Genomic DNA, 22,447 nt, shown 5'->3' with positions numbered 1-22,447 from the left:
TGTTTTATTCTGTGCTCTTTTGTGTTTCCTTTAACTGCTTTTAGTGGGTTGTTGATTTTATTTTTTGCCTTTAGTTAGTATTTTGTTGGTCTGCTTTCTTTGCTGTGATTTTATTTTCTCTGGTGACATCTGTTTAGTCTTAGGAGTGCTCCCGTCTAGACTAGTCCCTCTAGAATACCCTGTAGAATTGGTTTGTGGGTGGCAAATTCCCTCAACTTTTGCCTGTCTGGGAATTGTTTAATCCCTCCTTCATATTTAAATGATAATCGTGCTGGATACAGTATCCTTGGTTCAAGGCCCTTCTGTTTCATTGCATTAAATATATCATGCCATTCTCTTCTGGCCTGTAAGGTTTCTGTTGAGAAGTCTGATGATAGCCTCATGAGTTTTCCTTTATAGGTGATCTTTTTCTTCTCTCTAGCTGCCTTCAAAACTCTGTCCTTGTCCTTGTTCTTTGCCATTTTAATTATTATGTGTTTTGGTGTTGTCCTCCTTGGGTCCTTTCTGTTGGGAGTTCTGTGTATTTCCATGGTCTGTTCGATTATTTCCTCCCCCAGTTTGGGGAAGTTTTCAGCAATTATTTCTACAAAGACACTTTCTATCCCTATTTCCCTCTCTTATTCTTCTGGTACCCCTATAATGCGGATATTGTTCCTTTTGGTTGGTCACACAGTTCTCTTAATATTGTTTCATTCCTGGAGATTCCTTATCTATCTGTGTCAGCTTCTATGCGTTCCTGTTCTCTGCTTTCTATTCCATCAATGGCCTCTTGCATCTTACCCATTCTGCTTATAAATCCTTCCAGAGTTTGTTTCACTTCTGTAATCTCCTTCCGGACATCTGTAATCTCCCTCTGGACTTCATCCCTTAGCTCTTGTATATTTCTCTGGATCTCTGTCAGCATGTTTATGATTTTTATTTTGAATTCTTTCTCAGGAAGACTGGTTAGGTCTGTCTCCTTCTCATGTGTTGACTCTGTAATCTTTGTCTGCCTCAAATTTTACCTTTTCATTTTGATAGAGACAGTTTGCAGAGCTGGCACGAGTGACGGCTGGAAGAACTTCCCTTCTTGTTGGTTTGTGGCCTTCCTCTCCTGGGAGAACAGTGACCTCTAGTGGCTTGTGCTGGGCAGCTGCATGCAGACGCGGCTTCTGATTCTTGCCCGGCCACTATGGAGTTTATCTCTGCTGTTGCTGTGGGCATGGCCTGCCTCGGGCAGCTGCTCTGATATGGCGGAGCCGCGTTGGAGGGGAAACGGCAGGGAGGCTGTTTATCTCTGTGAGGGCCCTCTGTCTGACCTGCCCTGCTATACAGGGGTATAGGGTGCCCGGAGTTCCCTGCTGCTGGACTAAGTGTCCCAGGACGCTTCCGTCTGGCTGTGTGGTCCCTGTCCCTTTAACACTTCCAAAAAGCACTCGCTTTTCTTTTTCCCTGGGGCACTGGCTGCCGGGACCTACTCACACATCTTACTGTCCTTTTTCCCTAGTATCCAGCACCCCACGCATGCACTGTCTGCAGTCCAGTGCGGATGGCAAGGGCTGGCTGATTAGCAGTCCTGGGCTCCTTCTCCCTCCCTCTCTGACTCCTCTCCTCCCGCTGGGGAGCTGGTGTGAGGGGCGCTCAGGTCCCACTTGACTGCAGCTTGTATCTTACCCCCTTCATGAGGTGCTGGGTTCTCGCAGGTGTGGATGTAGTCTGGTTGTTTTCCTGTGTCTTCTGGTCTCTCTTTCAGGAAGAGTTGTCTTTGTTGTATTTTCAAGCATATATGTGGTTTTGGGAGGAGATTTCTGCTCCTCTACTCACGCCGCCATCTTGGCTCCACCTCTAAAAAAGATTTTGACATCTTAGGAAAAATGATTGATTCCATGTATGGTACCAAAAGATCACAAAGTTAAATTGAGAATTGTAGTGTTATCCCAGAGGAAAAGGAATATGCCATTATATTTTTAGAGGAATCAATTCTTTCTTTAAGACATACTGAGAATTAATCTTGCCTTTAGAGCCCTCTGGCTGTATTTTTTCTTAGCAATATTATTATCTATTCTTGATGTTTTAGTTCATAGAAAATTTCAATCAGTTACATACGTTTACATTTATTGAATTCTTTTTCTTCTTTGAAGTTCTATTCATGGTCTTCATAGGAATGATTTTATCTTGGTTTTCACAGTGTATATTGTGGCACCTCATTAATTTGGTGAAAGTAGCAGTTGGTTTGGTATATCTAATCTGTATTGCTCTCATCTTCATGAATTTAAACAAACATCTTTCTCCTAGGCTTGAGTTTCTATATCTTAAGCAGTTTGGATTAAGTGACCCCTACCACCTCTGAGATGTTTGGACTTAGTATTGTTCCCAGGTTGAAGGCTGTTTCATTCTTAGTCCCCTCCCTAGTTGCTTCACTGTAAGAATCCAAGACCATTTCATAATTTAGAACAGGTGAAAGCTGTTTGGTTCTTAGTAAAAACTAAGAAAAATGATTTTAGAAGGAATTTTGAAGCCACATCTTAAATGTTATCAAAATGGAATTTACCTATAATTAATGATGCTGTAAATATTTGTGGTGTAAAATTTAATGTGCTGTAGAAATTAGTGATGCTACAGTTGGAATTTGAAGAATTTTTATAGCCAAAATGTAATTTTTTATTTAAATACAGTTCATCTGTATATTACTATTTCATCCAATTTACGACGCCATTAATGGATAGACACAACCTTATTTAAAATACTGCTAAGAAAGACTGCCAGCTAACAGACTCACCATTGAGTCTAAGGTATACCCCTATTTCAGAGACATTAAAATGTAAATCTTAGTCATTTTGAGTTTTCAGGCCCTTTTCTGTCCTAACAGTGACATGGGACCACTCTTCTATTGACAGTTTATCTTAAAACACCTGCAAAACCGGAAGGAGTTCCTGTTTCATAAGAACAAGTGGACCTCTTTCCTTCACCGTCACTAGTAAGAGTTAAAAATTAGATTTTGTAGTTTTCAAAGAAACCATGCTTATCTTATTGCTGATTTTGTGTATTTATGTGTGTCCCTTTATTAGCACCTCAGGCAAGTAGAAGTGGCTGGAAAGTTTTTTGAGATTTTTGGAAGTGGAGTTTCACAATTATCTATAGTGGATCAAACTACAATAGCAAATATGTGTCCAGAATATGGTGCTATCCTCAGCTTTTTCCCTGTTGACAGTGTGACTTTAAAACATTTAGAACATACAGGTAAGAAGCAAGATCATTTAGGATAAACTTGTTACATTTCCAGTGTGTGTCTCTGAAATATTCTATAGTAAGTCACTATTCTTGTACATGTTATTTAGTTATTCATGAAATTGTCTTATTTTAAAAGAATGCATAAAATGCATATTAAACTTCCCAGATTCTGGTCTGTTCCTGGTTCCCTGGGGCCCATTTACGGCAACGTAAAGGGATTATCTATGCTGCCTACCTTCAGCTTTGTTTTTCCCCATAATTATGGAGACCTCCATTCTGCTTAGGGATCAGAGGTTGCAGTTTAATGGGAGTCAAGCTTGAGAATATTCTCATCTGTTCTTTTAGCAGGAATAGGTGGTCACCAGACAGAGTTTGGGACCCAGTGCTCTGACAGTAAGAAGCACGTGATTTGGTGAAAAGCAGCACAGGGTTACAAGTTCCAAATCTTCTGTAGCCTGGTGAGCTAGGAGTTTTTACCACTCTTATGTTGAGTAGTTTATGTATTATAAGAAGTACCTGAAAACCCACAATGTGTTGATACTACATAAGGCCCCTTGTTTTTAAAAAGCAGGATCTCTTTTCTTATTTTGATCCACTTCCTCTTTTTTTTAAGTAAAAACAATTTTGTTTTTTTATTGAAGCATAGTTGCTATACAATCTTATATTGGTTTCAGGTATACAACACAGTGATTCAACACTTACATACATCATTAAATGCTCACCCCAGAACTGTTGACTATATGCTGTACTTTCATGTCTGTGACTAATTTATATTATGATTGAGATTTTGTGACTCTCTGTTTCACCCACCAACCCCAATTCCTCCCCCATGGTAACCACCAGTGACTTCTCAGTGTCTATCAGCCTATTGCCTGTTTTTTTCATTTTGTTTTGTTTTGTTTTTAAATTGCCCCTCTTCCTCTTTTAAAAAGATCATTGCTGAACTCCTAATCTCTAATCATACATATATTTGGGGAATATATTCTAGTATTTTTCATTTTGGGAGAAGATTATTATAAGTCACATGGCAAAATGAATAACAATTCATTTGGATTCTTGGAGAGGGAATAGTCCTCATAAAATGCTGAGATTTCTCCAAGCTGGATTTTGATGGGTGGCTTCTACATGGGTCTGGGCTTTCTCATGTGGTGGCTTTAGGAATCCAGTGGTCTGAGGACACAGAGACAGCCAGCCTTCTGGAAATCACACTGCTTTGGTGCAGGGGGAACACAGACCCCACCCCTTGCTGGAGGAATGTTACTGTTACATTTTGAGAAGAACTTATAACTTGGAGGATGTGTTCTGTGACAATCCTGCGGAAAGACCATCTGCATAAGTCACTTTACTTCTCATCAGGCTTACAGACAACCACCCCAATGTTCAATTGGAAACTTTTAATATCAACATCTAAATTCTTTAATTTCTGCTTTTTCTCTGTAAAACTGTTCTTAACTTTCACTTTATTCTTTCATTTTAACTATTAATATTGTTTATTGTTTACGGAAAGTGATGGATTTCTTCCTTCATGGTGGATAGTAATTTATTATGTTCGGTTTTATTACTGGTTTTTCTTTTGCAAATAATATTTTTTGCGAGTCTTATAGAAGTTGCTCAGTATTTATCATCAGTGATTAACTTTTAAGTAAGGGCTGGTAGGTGTTTTTAGCAAGTAGCGTTTTCATGAAGGGTATACTTTACTCTTGAGAATAATATCAAATATTAATTTGGAAAGAAATCTATTCTGAGTATTATGTAATCTGGAATATTTGTTTCTTGCTCATCATTGGAACGCAGAACCCTACCCCCAAAGATTTCACAATTCCTTACTTGATTTTTGTTATTAATCTTCTTTTTAGGTTTTGACAAAGACAAACTCAAGTCAATGGAAGCATATCTTAAAGCTGTGAAATTGTTTAGCAATAACCAGAATAATTCAGGAACGCCTGAGTACTCCCAAGTATATACAGAATAACCCAAGTAGTAGTGAAGAGTGTAAATTCTGGAGCCTAACCACCTGGATTTGAATCCCAGCCCTAAAATTTATTAGTTTTGTAACCTTGGGCACTTTATTTAGCCTTTCTGCCTCAGTTTCCCCATCTCTAAGATAGGAAGATCCTATCTAACTCAGGATTCTTTAAAGATCAAACACAAATTCATTAGAACAGCCTCAGGCACATAGTAAGTGCTCAATAAATTTTAGCCATTATTACTATTTAACAAGCTAATGGGTATGTGAGTCTCATTTTATTAATTAATTTTACATAGATTTCTATTACAGTGAATTTTTCAACTTTTTATGGGGTCTAAATTTTTAGTATTTTAAGTACAAAATTGACTCTTAATTTAGCACTCTAATTTTTTTCTACTTCATGATCACTATAATATCCTCCCAAAATACCAGTTTTGATGATGTCTGCATCTGGTTAATGTCTATATTTTGTGAAAATCCACAATTATGAAAGGGATATCCAGTTATGCAGTCTTAAATGTTAAATATATTTTACAATCTAAGCAAATGTTTGTAATCTGTTGAGGATTTGTGTTTATATTGAAGTAGGTAGTATTCACTTTCAGGAGTCTTAATTTTAATAACATTCATTTTCTAGTAGTGTGTCAAGGATCTAAATAAACAACAGGATGTTATCATAGGTGTGGTTAACTGTTAGCTATATTTTTTGTGGGGGGTGGGAATCCATTTTCTCACCCAGCTGTATTGTTCTTGATAGCATGTATCCCTCCTTGAAATTTTAATTTGTGTACTGGTTTGTCTGTCTTTCCAAATGGAAGGTACACATAGGCTCCATTAGGACAGGAACTTGTGTCTGCACTATTTATTTTTATTTATTTTTATTTTTTGCATTGCATCTTCAGCTCCTAGAACACTGACTGGCACACAGTAGATATTCAGGAAACATGTTAGGCAAATAGGTGAATACATTACTGGCATATTGAAGGCTAGTATAGCACCCGTAGGGATTGAATTGGTGTAAATTTGCTTTGGTCGGGTCTTCTAACTTCTGTGAGGATTTTCTGGTCCACTTCACCACTGTTTATTGACTCTAGTGCTTTGTCCACATTAAAAAACAAAGAAGGGAAGAAAGAATGTAGGAAAGAGTAAGAAAAAGTAAGTAGAAACGTGGTAGTGGTAAAATAAAATGGAATACATTTGCTTATTAAAAACCTGACCATATTAAGAAATAAAGCTATAACCCATCAAGAAATTGATTTCAAGAGAAACTCATGAATCCCACTTTTAAACACAAAGACTACGATCACCTGGAACCAAGAAATGAAGGCATAAGAAAAGCAGGTTTGTGGTCAAGGTCATTCAGAACAAGCGGGGTTGTAGAGGAATCATGAAGGTCTCAATGAAGGGAAACTTAATTTGCACATACGCTGGATAAGTGGATGACAGGAAGTGATAGAAATACCAGAGAAATTAATAGAAACTTAGGTGGAAGGTGGGGCTTTTAAAAAAATAATTTTTTGAACCAAGGAATAAAAGTGTGACCTGCAGGAGCCTGCCTGGCCAGCTAGACACTGGGGAACCAGCAAATGAAAAACACTTTCTCTGTTGTGTCCCTCCAGCACCATCTACCGACTGGCCGTGAAAGGGTAAATGCTCACGAGCCCAACTCCACTGTCACAGAACAGGCAAAGAAGGGAGAATTTAGAGCTCAGAGGCCAAAGTTGATAGTCACCACAGGCATCCACTGTACAAGAGACATCTGTGAAGACAGTGTTTATCATCTTCCTGGGAAAAAAAAACATTTGGGGAACAGAAAATTTTTTACAGACTATTCAATTGATGTTGGACAGTGTGTGCATTGTTCTGCTAGTCTTCTAGCAGTTTTTGTCATGTTTCATAAATGGGGTTGTTAAAAAAATCTGTATTTCTGGGGTTGAATGCCAGAATGAATACGTAACTCAGTGTGCTTCAGAAATTGGTCCTTAAGTTAGAATCTTTACTTAAAGTTCTAAATCCTTTCCCTTTTCTCCATGATCTAGGTGATCCAGATTAATCTGAATTCAATAGTTCCATCTGTCAGTGGTCCAAAAAGACCTCAGGATAGAGTTGCTGTGACAGAAATGAAAAGTGATTTCCAAGCTTGCTTAAATGAAAAGGTAGATCACTCTATTGATATCCTTGTCAGTGCACTTTGTGTTGAATAAGTAATATAGAACTAGCCAGGTGACCCATAAAGTCAATCGGCTGTGTTTTTTTGTTACAGCACACAACATCAGCCCCATTTTTCCTTCTGACCAAAGTATAGATCAGTCGTTTACCCAGGTCCACTGTGAGGAGCAGAGGTTGACTGTCTCTCTTTAAGTTAAAATTTAAATTAATTAAAATTTGGGTTTCTTAGTCACAGTGGCCTCATTTCAGGTGCTGGATAGTTACTTGTGGTTAACACTTTTGTGTTGGACAGCATAGATACTAAATATTCACATCATCACAGAAAAATTCTGTTGAATAGCACTGTTCTAGACTTTTGTGACTTCCCAGAATAGGAGAAAAACACTACTGTGTAACTAATTATTCTCAAAATCTGGTAACAAGTGACCTCTTTGACTTGGGGGTTTATACAGAATTTCTGAGAATCATGGCTTCAATCTTGCCACTTTCTCTATTCTGAGAACTAGTAGCTGGCTTTCAGAGCCTTCCTTTCTTAAAATTTCTCTGTGTGTGTGTGTGTGTGTGTGTGAGAGAGAGAGAGAGAGAGAGAGAGAGAGAGAGAGAGAGAGAGAGAGAGAGAGAGAGAGAGAGAAAATGTCAGACTTAGACAGGAACAAAATGGTGTGTTGAATTCCCATGTACTTCACTTCAACAATTAACAACTCATTGGCAGTCTTGCTTCATCTATTTTATACACATAGGTTCACAGGCTCATTTTGAAGCAGATCTTCAGGGCCATTGTTAACAAAGAAAATTTGTACATCTCTTGAGTATTACCTGAACAGCAGTGAGCAGAGAACAAGAAAGCCAAGGTATACCTGCATTCTGGGTAGTTGGCTGTACCTAGTAATTCTTATTGTGACTACTCAAATTCATATTTTAGCTGAATCTTAACTACTAAAGGTCATGAATCTTTAGCAACACTCACAAATAATCAGAACTTCCAGTGTCAAATCATCATATGTCAAGGATCTGCTGTATTTTCTGCCAGTCTTTTTTCCTATTTGTATCCAGAATGCATAGTTTATATTTATGTGCAAATTTACATAGGTTGGATTTAAAGGCTTCCAAATTGCTGCCGAAAAGCAGAATGATGCCTTCACTATTTGCTATGAATAGGTGTCTATCAGCTGTCCCATGAGTCTGTCGTCGTCGCTGCAGTTACCAGTTGCATCAATAACTGCAATCCATCTGTCATGCTCTCTGCAGGTAGGTTGTGTTTTATGGCCATACATAGTCTTTTCCTAAATTAGTTTTTTCTTTTCTGTTATGTGGTTTTTCTATATCACACGTGAGTATCAGTGTCTGTGTCTGAGAAACTTCATGAGATTTTTAGGTCTTCAACATTAGGTCTCAAGGAGACTAGGTTTGATTTATGTTACTAATTTTGTTTTTATTACATGGGAGGTAAATTTTTAAAAAATCATAACTTGCATGTCTATTAGTTTTAGGTTGTATCTGCTGCTTCTGGTAATTTAGAAGTATAATGATCGAATCCCTTGATAATCTATGTGAAGTTTCCATAGTAGTGTGCCATAGTCCATTGAGAGTAAAAGATGATTGGTAAGGATTGTAAATGAAATCAGTTGTATGCACATAGAACCACTCATTGTTAAAAGTCATGTGTAATACATGCTGAATTATTATTTATTATGACTGGAATTTTAAAAGGCTCACTATGCATTGGTTACTGTGTGCATTATATTACTACATATCGTCCTTTGGTCCATTTATGCGCATGCCACATCAGGCTGCACGTGAACAATTTACAATGTAAAGCTAGTGTATCTGCTGCAACTGGTGGTTTGTTTCAAATGAAAAAAATCAAGAGCATAGAGTGGACAAAATAATGACAGTAAATTCACGAGTGTGGACTTTTACCCTGACAAGAGATGGAGATTGGCTTGTTAAATAAATACTTTCTCGCTTCCCCCTTTAATGTGAGGAAGGAGGGAGAGACATCACCGTAATGAATCATTGTTCACTGTGCAGGTCTTTTGGCTAAAAAAGCTGTTCAAGCTGGTCTGCATGTTAAACCTTACATCAGAATGAGTTTATCTCCAGGCAGTGGGATGGTTACACATTACCTCAGTTCCAGTGGAGTATTGCATTCCTTAGTAAACTCGGGTAAGTAAGTGATAGTTACACCTCTTTACACTGACATTGGTACTCAGCAGTGATGGAAGCTGCTTCCTAGAACCCTTCATAGTCAAGAAGTTAGAAAAATTGTGCTCTAGCTTACTTGTTACCTCGCCATTGTCACACATCTTTGAGGCCCTGTCACTCACAGGTAAGATTGGTTATAGTCAGTGAACACAGCAGCAGTGTGCTGGCTGCAGAAGTAGGAAATGTGGATTCGAGTTTAAGGATGGAAAGACAAAATGGACAAGTAAAACCAAGTAGCAGTGGCCGGCCATATATGCCATGGTACCATGTAGAGTGTAATTTCCATGAGTTGGGAAGACAGGAAGAGTGAACTCTTACAGGTTGTTTTATTAACTGAGTAAATTGTCTTGATTGGGGCTTGTGATGTGCTGGGGTCTATTAAACAAGCACAGGTGAAGTTGTCCCTGAACTGTGGGGAAAATACGTTTACATTTCTTACATAATCAGAAAAATAAATTGTGGCTAGCTATATTCAGTGTCTATTTTGGAACATACCCTACATAAGTAGTCAATTCCTTTGCAAGAGAGATACATTTTAGATTTTCTTTTTGCTTTTAGAAGGGCAGCTGGAGGTAATTTTGAGGATTTTACCTACAGTTTTTTAGTTATATCATCTTGGGATTTTTGTCAGGGACTTTTTTTGGTTAAGAATGGGAAGATTTGTTCCTGTCAGAGGACCCAACTCCAGCGCCTCTTTGGTGAGCTTTGGTCAGCTTGTTAAAGCCAGGCTGTCTTGAGGCTTCGTAGTTTAAACCCTCAGGCAGAAGTACAGCATCAGTTTTTTGAGTGCTCATGTTATGTTCCTAGCAAGTAGTAGCTGAGGAGTTTTCTTGTGTAGTGTGATTGGCTCTCTGCAGAGTTAGTTACCAATCCTGACTAGGGCTTGTCCTAAGCATCAGGACTTCAATGGTTGGCATCCAGTGCAGGCTGCATGCCCGAGAGGGAGAGTCAGGCTTGGTTGCTCAGAAACCGGAGTAGACATGCCGATGAAGGTTGATCCATCTGTCATGAATATTCTCTTCAGTGATCTTATTACAAAGGTGGAAATAAGAGATAAGGCTTGTCGTGTCTTCACAAATGCTGTGACGTTCTGTCCAGTCATATTTCTGTTTTGAAATGCAGATTTGAAATAGTTGGCTATGGATGTTCAGCATGTGTGGGAAACACAGCACCCTTATCAGAAGCCATTTTAAATGCAGTCAAACAGGTAAAATGTGTCACTCAATAAGATAACGAACTCTGTTTTATTAATAAATTACAGAAAATGTATATTGACATTTGTATTTCTGTAGACCTATATATATTCTGTGGGAATAGTAACCTGTCAATCTTAAAATGATTCTCAAAGAATAACACCAGGAATTAGTTTATTTACAGTTTTGATAGTTCTGTAATAATTGGTAGAATATGTTTTGGTTATCTTGTCCTCAGAAGTACAATATTTGAGATTGTTTATGTATATATAATTATCCAAATTTGTACCATCTCTAGAATATATATTGTTTGTGTGTGTTTTTCTTCAGGGTGATTTGGTTACCTGTGGAGTTTTATCTGGAAACAAAAATTTTGAAGGTCGTCTTTGTGATTGTGTCCATGCCAACTATCTTGCCTCTCCACCCTTGGGTGGCTTATGCCATAGCAGGTACAGTGAATATAGATTTCCAGACCGAGCCTTTAGGTATCTCTTCCTTTATCTGCATACATATGTCCCTGCGCACACTTTTTTCCCAGAGGCTGTTGTATTTTTGAAATGTTTCTTAGATCAGCCATTCTTTGATCATTTCAGGACCTCTTGGTGTAATGCATCGTCATTCATTTCTGTGTTTATATGAAGAAAGTAAAATGGGCATAGTTGCTTCCTTCAGCTGCTTATGCCTAAATCAGTCTGCTGTTGAGTAATTTACTTAGTTTGTATGATAATTCCTTTGGCGATGTGAATGTCTTGAATCTCATACTAAAATATTTTAAACAGGTACTGACACTACTGGCAAGAACATTTACCTACATAATATTTGGCCTCCTCGAGAAGAAGTTCATCAGATAGAGGAAGAGCATGTTATATTGTCCATGTTTAAAACATGAAAAGAGGAAATAGAGGTAAGAGTCTCATTTCTTCAGCAGTTCAGTGAAGTGTCGATGTTTTCTTTATTTCACACATCCTGCTTTCTGAATAGAATAAAATTTTAGATTACATTATTTTGAACACATATGTTTTAATGAGTGATAGTCATTTTGTATCTGGAAATCTCTAGTATCTGAGAGAATAGCTTAGAGTAACAGAATTGATTTATTTTTTTACCTATTAGAAATATGTAGCAAGCATTTACATTTGGCATCTTGAATATGGGCACACTTCATATAAACTGCTCTGTTAGCCCACTCAGATGGTTCAGATTTCGAAAGAAAGATGGTGCAATGAGTCTGTCTCACCCATGCCTGGCCTCCTGCTTCACCTCCTCAGAGGCAACCAGTGCTTGTCAGTTTTTTAAGCATCGTCCCAGGGATGTCTTTTACACCTACAAGTAAATACATATAGTCACACTTTTTTTTAATAATGGAAAATATATATATGAGGGCACAAAAAGTGTTTATTCACTTAACAAATATTTACTGAATCTCTGCTGTGTGCCAGGCACTCTTCTAGGTATGCGGATTTCATCAGTTAACAAAACCCAACATTCTCATGGGGAGAGGAAGGCAGTGAACCATTAGCAGAATAACTAGGTAGATTACATATTATGCTAAAAAGTGGTAAGTGGTAATGAAAAAATATATATGATCAGGGTAAAAAGAACCAATTGTGCAAAATTTGGGGAGTAGATTGTAATTTTATATAGAGTGGTTGAAAATATGACATTTGAGCAAAACTTTGAAAGATGTGAATAAGTTAGCCATATATCTGGACAAAGAAGAGGGCTGCCCGGTGGAGAAATCAGGGTAAAGGCCTCAAGGAGGGCAGTGTGGCTAGAGCATGGGAAATAAGGATAGTGGTAGGAAACGATGTCAGAAATGGAGGTCCCAGTACATAGGGAACTTTAGACCAATGTTAAAATGTAGTCTTGTACTCTGAGTGAAGTGACACGGGGAGTGGGAGCCATGGGAAGGTTTCGAACAGAGGAGTGTCATACTCAAAAGGGTTGCTCTTTGTATTGAGACTTTCTTTGGGGTGAAGGTTGGGTAGAAGCAGGAAGACCAGTGACAGCAGAATCCAGAGGGAAAGGCGATGATGGCTGGACTGCTGGGGTGGTGGTGCAGGTGGCAAGGGTTATAAGTGTAGTTTGAAAATATCACACTGTGATGTGGGACGTGCATTGAAAGAAGTAGCGGTTTTTGTCCATGACGATATTCTGAAGATCAACAGCAATACCCACACACAATCTCTCTTTAGCAACTTGTGTAGATATTTTTAAGTTTTTTAGATTTTTGGAGTCTACAAATTTTGACATTCAGTTTCTATTGAAACTCACAGGGTAGTGCTCCTAAAAATCTGGTGTGTTGGAATTTGATGAGCAAATCTTTATTGATTCCATCCAAAATGTCATGATTTTATAGAATGTGCTGTCAGCTTTATTTCTAAATCAGTAAGACCTATTTTTTTCATTTTAACATAAATACTTTATTCCCTTGATCATTTATATAAGCCTCTTTTTATGACTCCCATTTTATCTTTCTTTTAATTCACCAACCAAAACCATATTCACAGATGGGAAATAAGCAGTGGGATTCCTTAGAAGCACCATATTCACTCTTGTTTCCATGGGACTTGAAGTTTACTTCTATCAGATGTCCTTCATTTTTTGATAAGCTTGTTAAGTACTGTTTTATCACTGTTTCATCTTTTTAATGTTGTTATAACTAAAAAAACTCATGAAGAGTTAAATGCCTTTAACTTTTTACCTTTTAGACCAAAGAGCCAGTTTCACTGCAGTCTATTGAAAATGCCCACGTCCTACTGCATCTGGGAGACTGTGTCACCACAGACCATATATCGCCCGCTGGAAGCATTGCGAGGAGTAGTGCTGCTGTTAAATACTTGGCCAGTAGAGGGTATGTGTGCCTGGTGTTCAGATGCTTTTATTTTGTCTCCTTTCTTACTGATTGAGAGGCTTCTGGTCACGTTCGTTCCTCCAGGAAGTACCTGCTGTCACAGGTGTCTGCTTGCCATGGTGACTTACGCAGTAACTGGAGTACCTGTTGTACCTGATTTTGCTTATGTTTTTAGAAACTGAAATGGCTGTTTTAAATTGCACCCCTAATAGAGGGGTAGCCAAAATAAACAACTGATTGGAAGCAAGACTTCCCTTTTCAATTTTTCTTTGTTGAAAAGTCATCATGGTTTGACCTGTCAAATTACCCTAACCACCCTCCCCTAGTTAGAAATTTAAATGTGTCTTTTGTGGACTATAAGATGCATGTGCATGAAGCTAGGCTTGATCTGTGTCAAATGGAAAGACAGTGAATTCCTGCTTTTTGAGTCTAAAATTTTACATAAATCAATGAATGTAAAGATCGTTTATAGAGGAGATAACAATCTGAAACTAGAAACACATTATTTCATTTCTCTGTGCATGGTAATGCTCTCTGGTGTCACAGAGCCATCCTGACACCACAGACAGGTTTGCTGAAGGTGGGACATGCTGCCCGATCAACCTTGGTGTTTGTGCTGCTTGAATGACAAGACTTTGCAGTGAAATCTCATACACAGAGCATGTCATGTGGCTTGGTTTGTCATGTAGTAAACCTGAAAACTCTTACTGTAGTTTCAGCAGTGCTGTCGTGAATTTTGTGTTTGAACTTACTTTCCAGTTAACTGTAGTTTGTTGTGAATTAAAGTACTTTGGTAGAAATTACTAATAGCACCTGCCTTTGGTAAAACTGCACGAAGATGAATCAGTTTGTTACCCACTTAGCTTTTATATACAGTGTTGAGAAATAAGGTAAATTTTCTTTTTCCCAGATATTTGTTGGTTGTGATTTCCATCTTGGTCGTAATTGTGACATTGCTGCCAACCCTCAAAAAAAAGGAGCCACCACTTTCCAAGATACAGTTTTTATATTTATTGTAATTTCAGATCTTAGAATATTTAATCCAGTACTTCTCATAAATCAGAATTTTTTTAAATAGACATATGAACCATCCCCCACCCCACCTCCATTATAAAAACATTTAAGTGTACAAATTTAGAATATTTATTGCCTTTACATAAAAGGCCGAACAGACACTTAGCTGTTGTTGAGATGCTTAGCTGTTTCTTGTCCTGGTGACCAGTGCAGCCCGTTAACACCCAGATTATGGTGTCTGAATGCCATAGCACTGTACAGGTATCTCAGCTTTCCAGAAGCTCAAGTCACACCACTTTGTTTTCACAAAAGACCTACATTGGTGTGGTAACAGCTTTTTTCGTGGAAGTGAAAATCCTCTTCGGACTTCTTTCCATTAGCAAAAAGGGAAGTGCTAGTGTAGGTCTATGGCAAAAGTGGAGGGATGTGACCCTCCAGAAATCAGGAGATGCCCTGCACTGGATGCTGTTTTGGTTTATGAATGGTTATGTTGGAACATTCTCTTCCAGATAGGAGGGGAAACCCGTACAAACAACCAGTGTTTCTTGGAGAGATGATTGATTCCAAATTTGGGTCTGGAAAATGTCTTTATTTTTCCCAGTGAGAAATTGCTGCCAGAAACTACAGGACTTCTGTAAAAAGGTCTCAGGAACCAATTTGAACCTGCCACTGCTTAAAGATGGGACATGCTGAGCATCAGTAAAAAATACTAACTGGAATGGATTAAATCATGCATTTTAGTCTCTGAGTTTATAATAATACTGAAAGAAAAAATCAGACCAACTTACCTCTGGAAGTTGGTAGGGAACCATCTGATTACTTAACAGTCATAGATTTGTAAACAGTCTTTACCATGTGGAATGAATTTCAGTATAACCTAATCATTGATGAAGGACATTTGTCTTTATAGAAGTTTTCCAGCTAAAAGTTGGAGGAGGAGTGATGAGTATCACTGTTGTGTAATCCCTAATGAAAGATTTAATCTGGACAGTGATGATAGTCCCTGGTAACATTCCAGAAAGAGACAACTGGGTATCATGTGCCTCCAATGGATGTTTGACCTATGAGGCCTGTTACACAAATTAACGTTAAAAACCCAAATATTATCAAGCCATTGGATCTGACATCTTGTTTACAGGAAATAAAGTGACAGAGGATTGGGAATGACACCGTGGGAATGCAGTTAGCACAGTATAAATGCAGGAAACTATAACCAGTGACCTGTTTCCTTCAGAAAAAGTACAAGAGGGGCAAGAAGGGAAAGCAGATGTGAAGATTAAGAGATTGACTGAATGAATATATGAAGCATATTTGGACCCTGCCTGATTTGAACAAACCAACAACAAATGAATCATGGGGAAAATCAGGGACATTTGAATATTGACTGGCTCTCTGATATTAAGAAACTGTGGGGGCTTTTTTTGGTATCAGGATAGTATTTTATGAGTCCAAATCTTTTAGAGGAACATACTGAAATAGATACAACTAAAATGTGTTTTCCTCAAAATAATGTAATAGGGGATAATTATGGAAGAAACAGAGTCCATGATTTGATTATTACAATGTGATGAGAGGCACCTGCTTGTTGATTCACTGTTCTGTTTGCCCTACTTTTGTACATACTTGAAATTATCCATAATAAAAAATGTTTTGAGTAAGTTTTACAATTCAGTAGTACGTGATTATTTTCCACCTGAAATTAAATTACTTACATAATTTTCCTGTAGCCTTACCCCTCATGAATTCAACTCTTACGGAGCCCGAAGAGGTAATGATGCTGTAATGACAAGAGGAACTTTTGCAAATATCAAGCTTTTTAATAAGTTTCTTGGAAAACCAGCTCCCAAAACAATTCATTTTCCATCAGGACAGATAGTCAGTATATATACAAAGTATTTAAGCAGTTGCCAACTATATCAAAATTTGTGTTAATGATTTTTGTGTTTGTTTGACTCTACAGCTAGATGTGTTTGAGGCTGCTGAGCTGTACCAGAAAGAAGGTATCCCACTGATTGTTTCAGCAGGAAAGAAATATGGGTCAGGAAATTCAAGGGACTGGGCCACCAAAGGACTGTTTTTGCTGATATCAATTCTTAAATTTTATCTTACTAAACTTCAAAGAGTTTTAAATGTTTCCTTTTGGCGGTAACATCCTGTGAAAGTTTATTTTCCTCATTTGGATTTTTTGTACTTATTTGAATATCATATTTTTGTTTTTTTTGTGATCTTATATAATATTTTGTACTAATCTAGCTTCACTTTAATACTCTGTGTTTGATTAAATCTAGGTCACTCTTTTGTTATTTGAGGAAATCAGTATGTTAGAAGGAAAGAAGATTCTGTCCTGCTTGATAATAAAAATTACTTGTGTACAGTGGTAGTTTACTTAACCCCTTTTGTCTGATTTGCTCCATCAGGGGTTAACAGACTCAGAGATAGTAGGCTACGTTTTCCTTTTTATTCCTAGAACAGGTGAAGATGGTGACAGGTCATCTGCCCCAAGACATTTCTCCTGAGACTCTTTATTGGAGAGCAAATAGGGGTCCACTGGAGAGAGAAGTCATAGGACTTGTAGTTTCTGACATTTCATACTCACAATTTGTAGTTGTAAAAAGGCTGGGCAAAACCAACCCTCACCACTCTCATATCTTAGGAACTTTGTTCTTTTTGAGTTTTTAGTCTTCACCCTTAAGATGGACATGCTGATTCTCTCATCTTTCTGAGATAGTACAAATATTGTGAATATTAATTACAGGTATAGGTTCCCTTTTTCCTGAGACGTTTTTTAAATTAAGGTATCATTGATATACACTGTTATGAAGGTTTCACAAGAAAAACAATGTGGTTATTACATTCACCCTTATTATCAAGTACCCCGCCATACCCCATTGCAGTCACTGTCCATCAGTGTAGTAAGATGCCACAGAGTCCCTATTTGTCTTTGAGCTACACTCTTCCCCGTGACCCCCCCCACACACACCATGTGTGCCAATCATAATGCCCTTCAATCCCATTCCTCATCACTTCCCACCAAATCTCCCCAACCCCTCCCCTTTAGTACCACTAGTCCCTTCTTGGAGTCTGTGAGTCTGCTGCTGTTTTGTTCATTCAGTTTTTGCTTTGTTATACTCCACAAATGAGGGAAATAATTTGGTATTTGTCTTTCTCTTCCTGACTTATTTCACTTGAGCATAATACTCTCTAGCTCCAGCCATGATGTTGCAAATGGTAGGATTTACATCTTTCTAATGGCTGAATAGTATTCTATTGTGTATATGTACCACATCTTCTTTATCCATTCATCTACTGATGGACACGTAGGTTGCTTCCATATCTTAGCTATCATAAATAGTGCTGCAGTAAACATAGGGGTGCTTATGTCTTTCTGAATCTGAGAAGTTGTCTTCTAAGGGTAATTTCCCTGAGGTGGAATTACTGGGTCCAATGGTATTCCTATTTTCATTTTTTTGAGGAACTTCCATATTGCTTTCCACAGTGGTTGAACATTCCCACCAGCAGTGTAGGAGGTTCCCCCTTTCTTTGCATCCTCGCCAGCATTTGTTGTTCCTAGTCTTTTCTGTGTTGGCCATCCTAACTGGTGTGAGGCGATATCTCATTGTGGTTTTAATTTTCATTTCCCTGATAATTAGTGATGTGGTGCATCTTTTCATGTGCCTGTTGGCCATCTGAATTTATTCTTTGGAGAAGTATCTGTTAATATCCTCCACCCATTTTTTAATAAGGTTATTTGGTTTTTGGGTGTTGAGGCGTGTGAGGTCTTTATGTATTTTGGATGTTAAGCCCTTGTGGGGTATTTCATTTACAAATATTTTTTCCCATACTGTAGGATGCCTTTTTGTTCTGATGATAGTGTCCTTTGCTGTACAGAAGATTTTTAGCATGGTGTAGTCCCATCTGTTCAGTTTTTATTTTGCTTCCCTTGCCCGAGGAGATGCGTTCAGGAAAAAGTTGCCCATGTTCATATTCAAGAGATTTTTACCTATGTTTTCTTCTAAGAGTTTTATGGTTTCATGACTTAACATTCAGCTCTTTGATATATTTTGAGTTCAATTTTGTGTATGGGGTTTGACAATAATCTAGTTTCATTCTCTTACATGTAGCTGTCCAGTTTTGCCAACACCAGTTCTTGAAGAGACCGTTATTTCCCCATTGTATGTCCATGGCTCCTTTATTGTATATTAATTGACCATATATGCTTAGGTTTATATCTGGGCTCTCTAGTCTGTTCCATTGGTCTATGGGTCTGTTCTTGTGCCAGTACCAAATTGTCTTGATTTCTGTGGCTTTGTAGTAGAGCTTGAAGTCAGGGAGTGTTATCAACCCCCACTTTATTCTTCCTTCTCAGGATTGCTTTGGCTACTCATGGTCTTTTGTGGTTCCATATGAATTTTAGAACTATTTGCTCTTGTTTGTTGAAGAATGCTGTTGGTATTTTGATAGGGATTGCATTGAATCTGTAGGTTGCTTTAGGCAGCATGGCCATTTTTTCAATATTAATTCTTCTTACCCATGAGCATGGGATGTGTTTCCATTTATTGGTATCTTCTTTAATTACTCTCATGAGTGTCTTGTAGTTTTCAGAGTACAGGTCTTTCACTTCCTTGCTTAGGTTTATTCCTACGGATTTTATTCTTTTTGAGGCAATTGTGAATGGCAATGTTGTCCTGATTTCTCTTTCTGCTAAGTTCATTGTTAGTGTATAGGAATGCAACAGATTTCTGTGTATTAATTTTGTATCCTGCAACTTTGCTGAATTCAGATATTAGATCTAATAGTTTTGGAGTGGATTCTTTAGGGTTTTCTACGTACAATATTATGTCATCTGCAAATAGTGACAGTTTAACTTCCTCCTTGCCAATCTGGATGCCTTTTATTGCTTTGTGTTGTCTGATTGCCATGTCTAGGACTTCCAGAACTTTGTTGAATAAAAATGGGGAGAGTGGGAATCCTTGTCTTGTTCCCAATCTCAGAGGAAAAGCTTTCAGTTTCTAAATGTTAAGTATGATGTTTGCTGTGAGTTTTTCATATGTGGCCTTTATTGTGTTGAGTTACTTGCCCTCTACACCCATTTTGTTGAGAGTTTTTATCATGAATGGATGTTGAATTTTGTCAAATGCTTTTTCAGCATCTATGGAGATTATCATGTGTTTTTTGTCCTTCTTTTTGTTGATATGGTGGATGATGTTGATGGATTTTTGAATGTTGTACCATACTTGCATCCCTGGAATAAATCCTACTTGTTCATGATGGATGATCTTTTTGATGTATTTTTGAATTTAGTTTGGTAATATTTTGTGGAGTACTTTTGCATCTATGTTCATTAGGGATAGTGGTCTGTAATTTTATTTTCTTGTGGTGTCTTTGCTTGTTTTTGGTATTAGAGTGATACTGGCCTTGTAGAATGAGTTTGAGAGTATTCTCTCTTCTGCTTTTTGGAAAACCTTAAGGAGGATGGGTATTAGGTCTTCACTAAATGTTTGATAAAATTCAGCAGTGAAACCATCTGGTCCAGGACTTTTGTACTTAAGTAGTTTTTTGATAACCAATTCAATTTTATTGCTGGTAATTGGTCTATTCATATTTTCTGTTCTTTCCTCGGTCAGCCTTGGAGGGTTGTATTTTTCTAGGAAGTTGTCCATTTTTTCTAGGTTATTCAGTTTGTTAGCATATCATTTTTCATAGTATTCTCTCATAATTCTTTCTATTTCTGTGGTATCCACAGTGATTTTTCCTTCCTCATTTCTGATTCTGTTTGTGTGTGTAGGCTCCCTTTTTTCCTTGATAAATATGGCTAGGGGTTTATCTGTTCTGTTTTATTTTCTTGAAGAACCAGCTCCTGCTTTCATTGATTACTTCTATTGTTTTATTCTTCTCGATTTTATTTATTTTTGCTCTAATCTTTATTATGTCCCTCCTTCTACTGACTTTGGGTCTCATTTGTTCTTCTTTTTCTAGTTTTGTTAATTGTGAGTTTAGACTCTTCATGTGGGATTATTCTTCTTTTCTGAGGTGTGTCTGTATTGCAGTATACTTCCCTCTTAGCACAGCCTTTGCTGCATCCCACAGATTTTTGCGATGTTGAATTATTGTTGTCATTTGTCTCTCCATATTGCTTGACCTGTTTTTATTTGGCCATTGATCCATTGATTATTTAGGAGCATGATATGAAGCGTCTATGTGTTTGTGGGCTTATTCATTTTCTTTGTGTAATTTATTTCTAGTTTCATACCTGTGTGGTCTGAGAAGCTGGTTGGTATAATGTCTGTCTGTTTGAATTTACTGAGGCTCTTTTTGTGGCCTAGTATATGATCTATTCTTGAAAATGTCCCATGGGCACTTGAGAAGAATGTGTACCCTGTTGCTTTTGGATGGAGTGTTCTGTAGATGTCCATTAGATCCATCCATTCTAACATGTTGTTCGGTGTCTCTGTCTCCTTACTTATTTTCTGTCTGGTTGATCTGTCCTTTGGAGTCAGTGGTATGTTGAAGTCTCCTAAAATGAATGCATTTCATTCTTTTTCCCCCTTTAATTCTGTTAGTGTTTGTTTCACATATGTAGGTGTTCCTGTGTTAAGTGCATAGATATTTTTAATAGTTATATCCTCTTGTTGGACTGACTCCATCATTATGTAATGTCTTTCTTTGTCTCTTGTTACTTTCTTTGTTTGGAAATCTATTTTGTCTGATACAAGTACTGCAACTCCTGCTTTTATTGTCCCTATTAATTGCATGAAATGTCTTTTTCCATTCCTTTACTTTCAGTTTGTGTATGTCTTTGTTGATGTCTCCAGATGGTTTAAATGGCTGATGTTGGGTTACAGACGTGGTGTGGTTAAACAGGAAAGAGATTGGCATGAGTTTCTAGTCATTATTCTTTGGAATACAAAATACACTATTACCACAAACTGCTGACACACAGGAACTTAAAGCACTCTAAGATAGAGTTGGGTACCTTTTGCACTAATCCCTAAATTTTGATAAGGCCAGTGCCTAAGTAACAGTAGTCAGATCTACAGGGTTTAGTAAGTATCTGCATCCTTACTCAAAGCTTCATATTCACCAAAGGTAGAACAGAGCTCTATGACTTAAAAGACATTAAAAATTTTAAGTATTGTATCCTATTAAAGGTGTTGTTTTCTGTAGATTTCAGAGCAAGAATTTTCTATTTTGTTGCATAATTAGCAGTTTCTCAACAGTCTCTGCTTGCCCTTCTAATCAATCTTTTCTGTTCTCTTTATCCTTCCTCTTTGAGAAGAAGGAGAAAAAATTAAATCATAAACCCACTTTACTTTCTAGGAATTTATTAAGTCCTGCTATAAATCTAATCACTGTTTAACTGGCCAAATATAACAAGAATGTTAACAATAAAAAATTGATTTCTGTATAATTTTGATTGTGCACTAAAAAAATCATCACTCTAAGGTTTACTCAACATCATAGGCACAATCAAAGAATGTTCTATCAGAGTGTAACACACTTGTAGGGCTGTGTAACTCCAAGAGGAGCTAAATCTAAAGCCTTGGGGAAATTCCGAGCTTGCCCTGTTTTTAATTTAAATTACCATGTACTAGTATTACCCACAGTTTAAGTAGAACTAGTCAAAAATTTGTGGACTACTAAGCTTATCTACAAATAAGGATGTCCATTAACCAAGCAAATTGGAAAGAACAGATCTGTCAGTGCTTTTGTACTGACAGCAATCAATGCTAACATGGTTTTTTTTTTGTAGATAATTATTTTTTATTGAAGGGTGGTTGACACACAGTATTACATTAGTTTAAGGTGTACAACACAGCGATTAAAGATTTATAT

The 22,447-nt window shown here is 37.5% G+C and overlaps 1 pseudogene; it reads left to right on the top strand.

Moving 5' to 3' along the window:
- The first annotated feature begins 2,143 nt into the window (after positions 1-2,143).
- On the top strand, positions 2,144-20,095 carry LOC130684190 (iron-responsive element-binding protein 2-like; annotated as a pseudogene).
- Positions 20,096-22,447: the final 2,352 nt, after the last annotated feature.

Source organism: Manis pentadactyla, chromosome 6 (genome assembly GCF_030020395.1).
Source record: "Manis pentadactyla isolate mManPen7 chromosome 6, mManPen7.hap1, whole genome shotgun sequence".
NCBI classification, from domain to species: Eukaryota; Metazoa; Chordata; class Mammalia; order Pholidota; family Manidae; genus Manis; species Manis pentadactyla.
The sequence above is the reverse complement of the archived record's forward strand: the minus strand, read 5'-3'. Positions and strand labels throughout refer to the sequence as shown.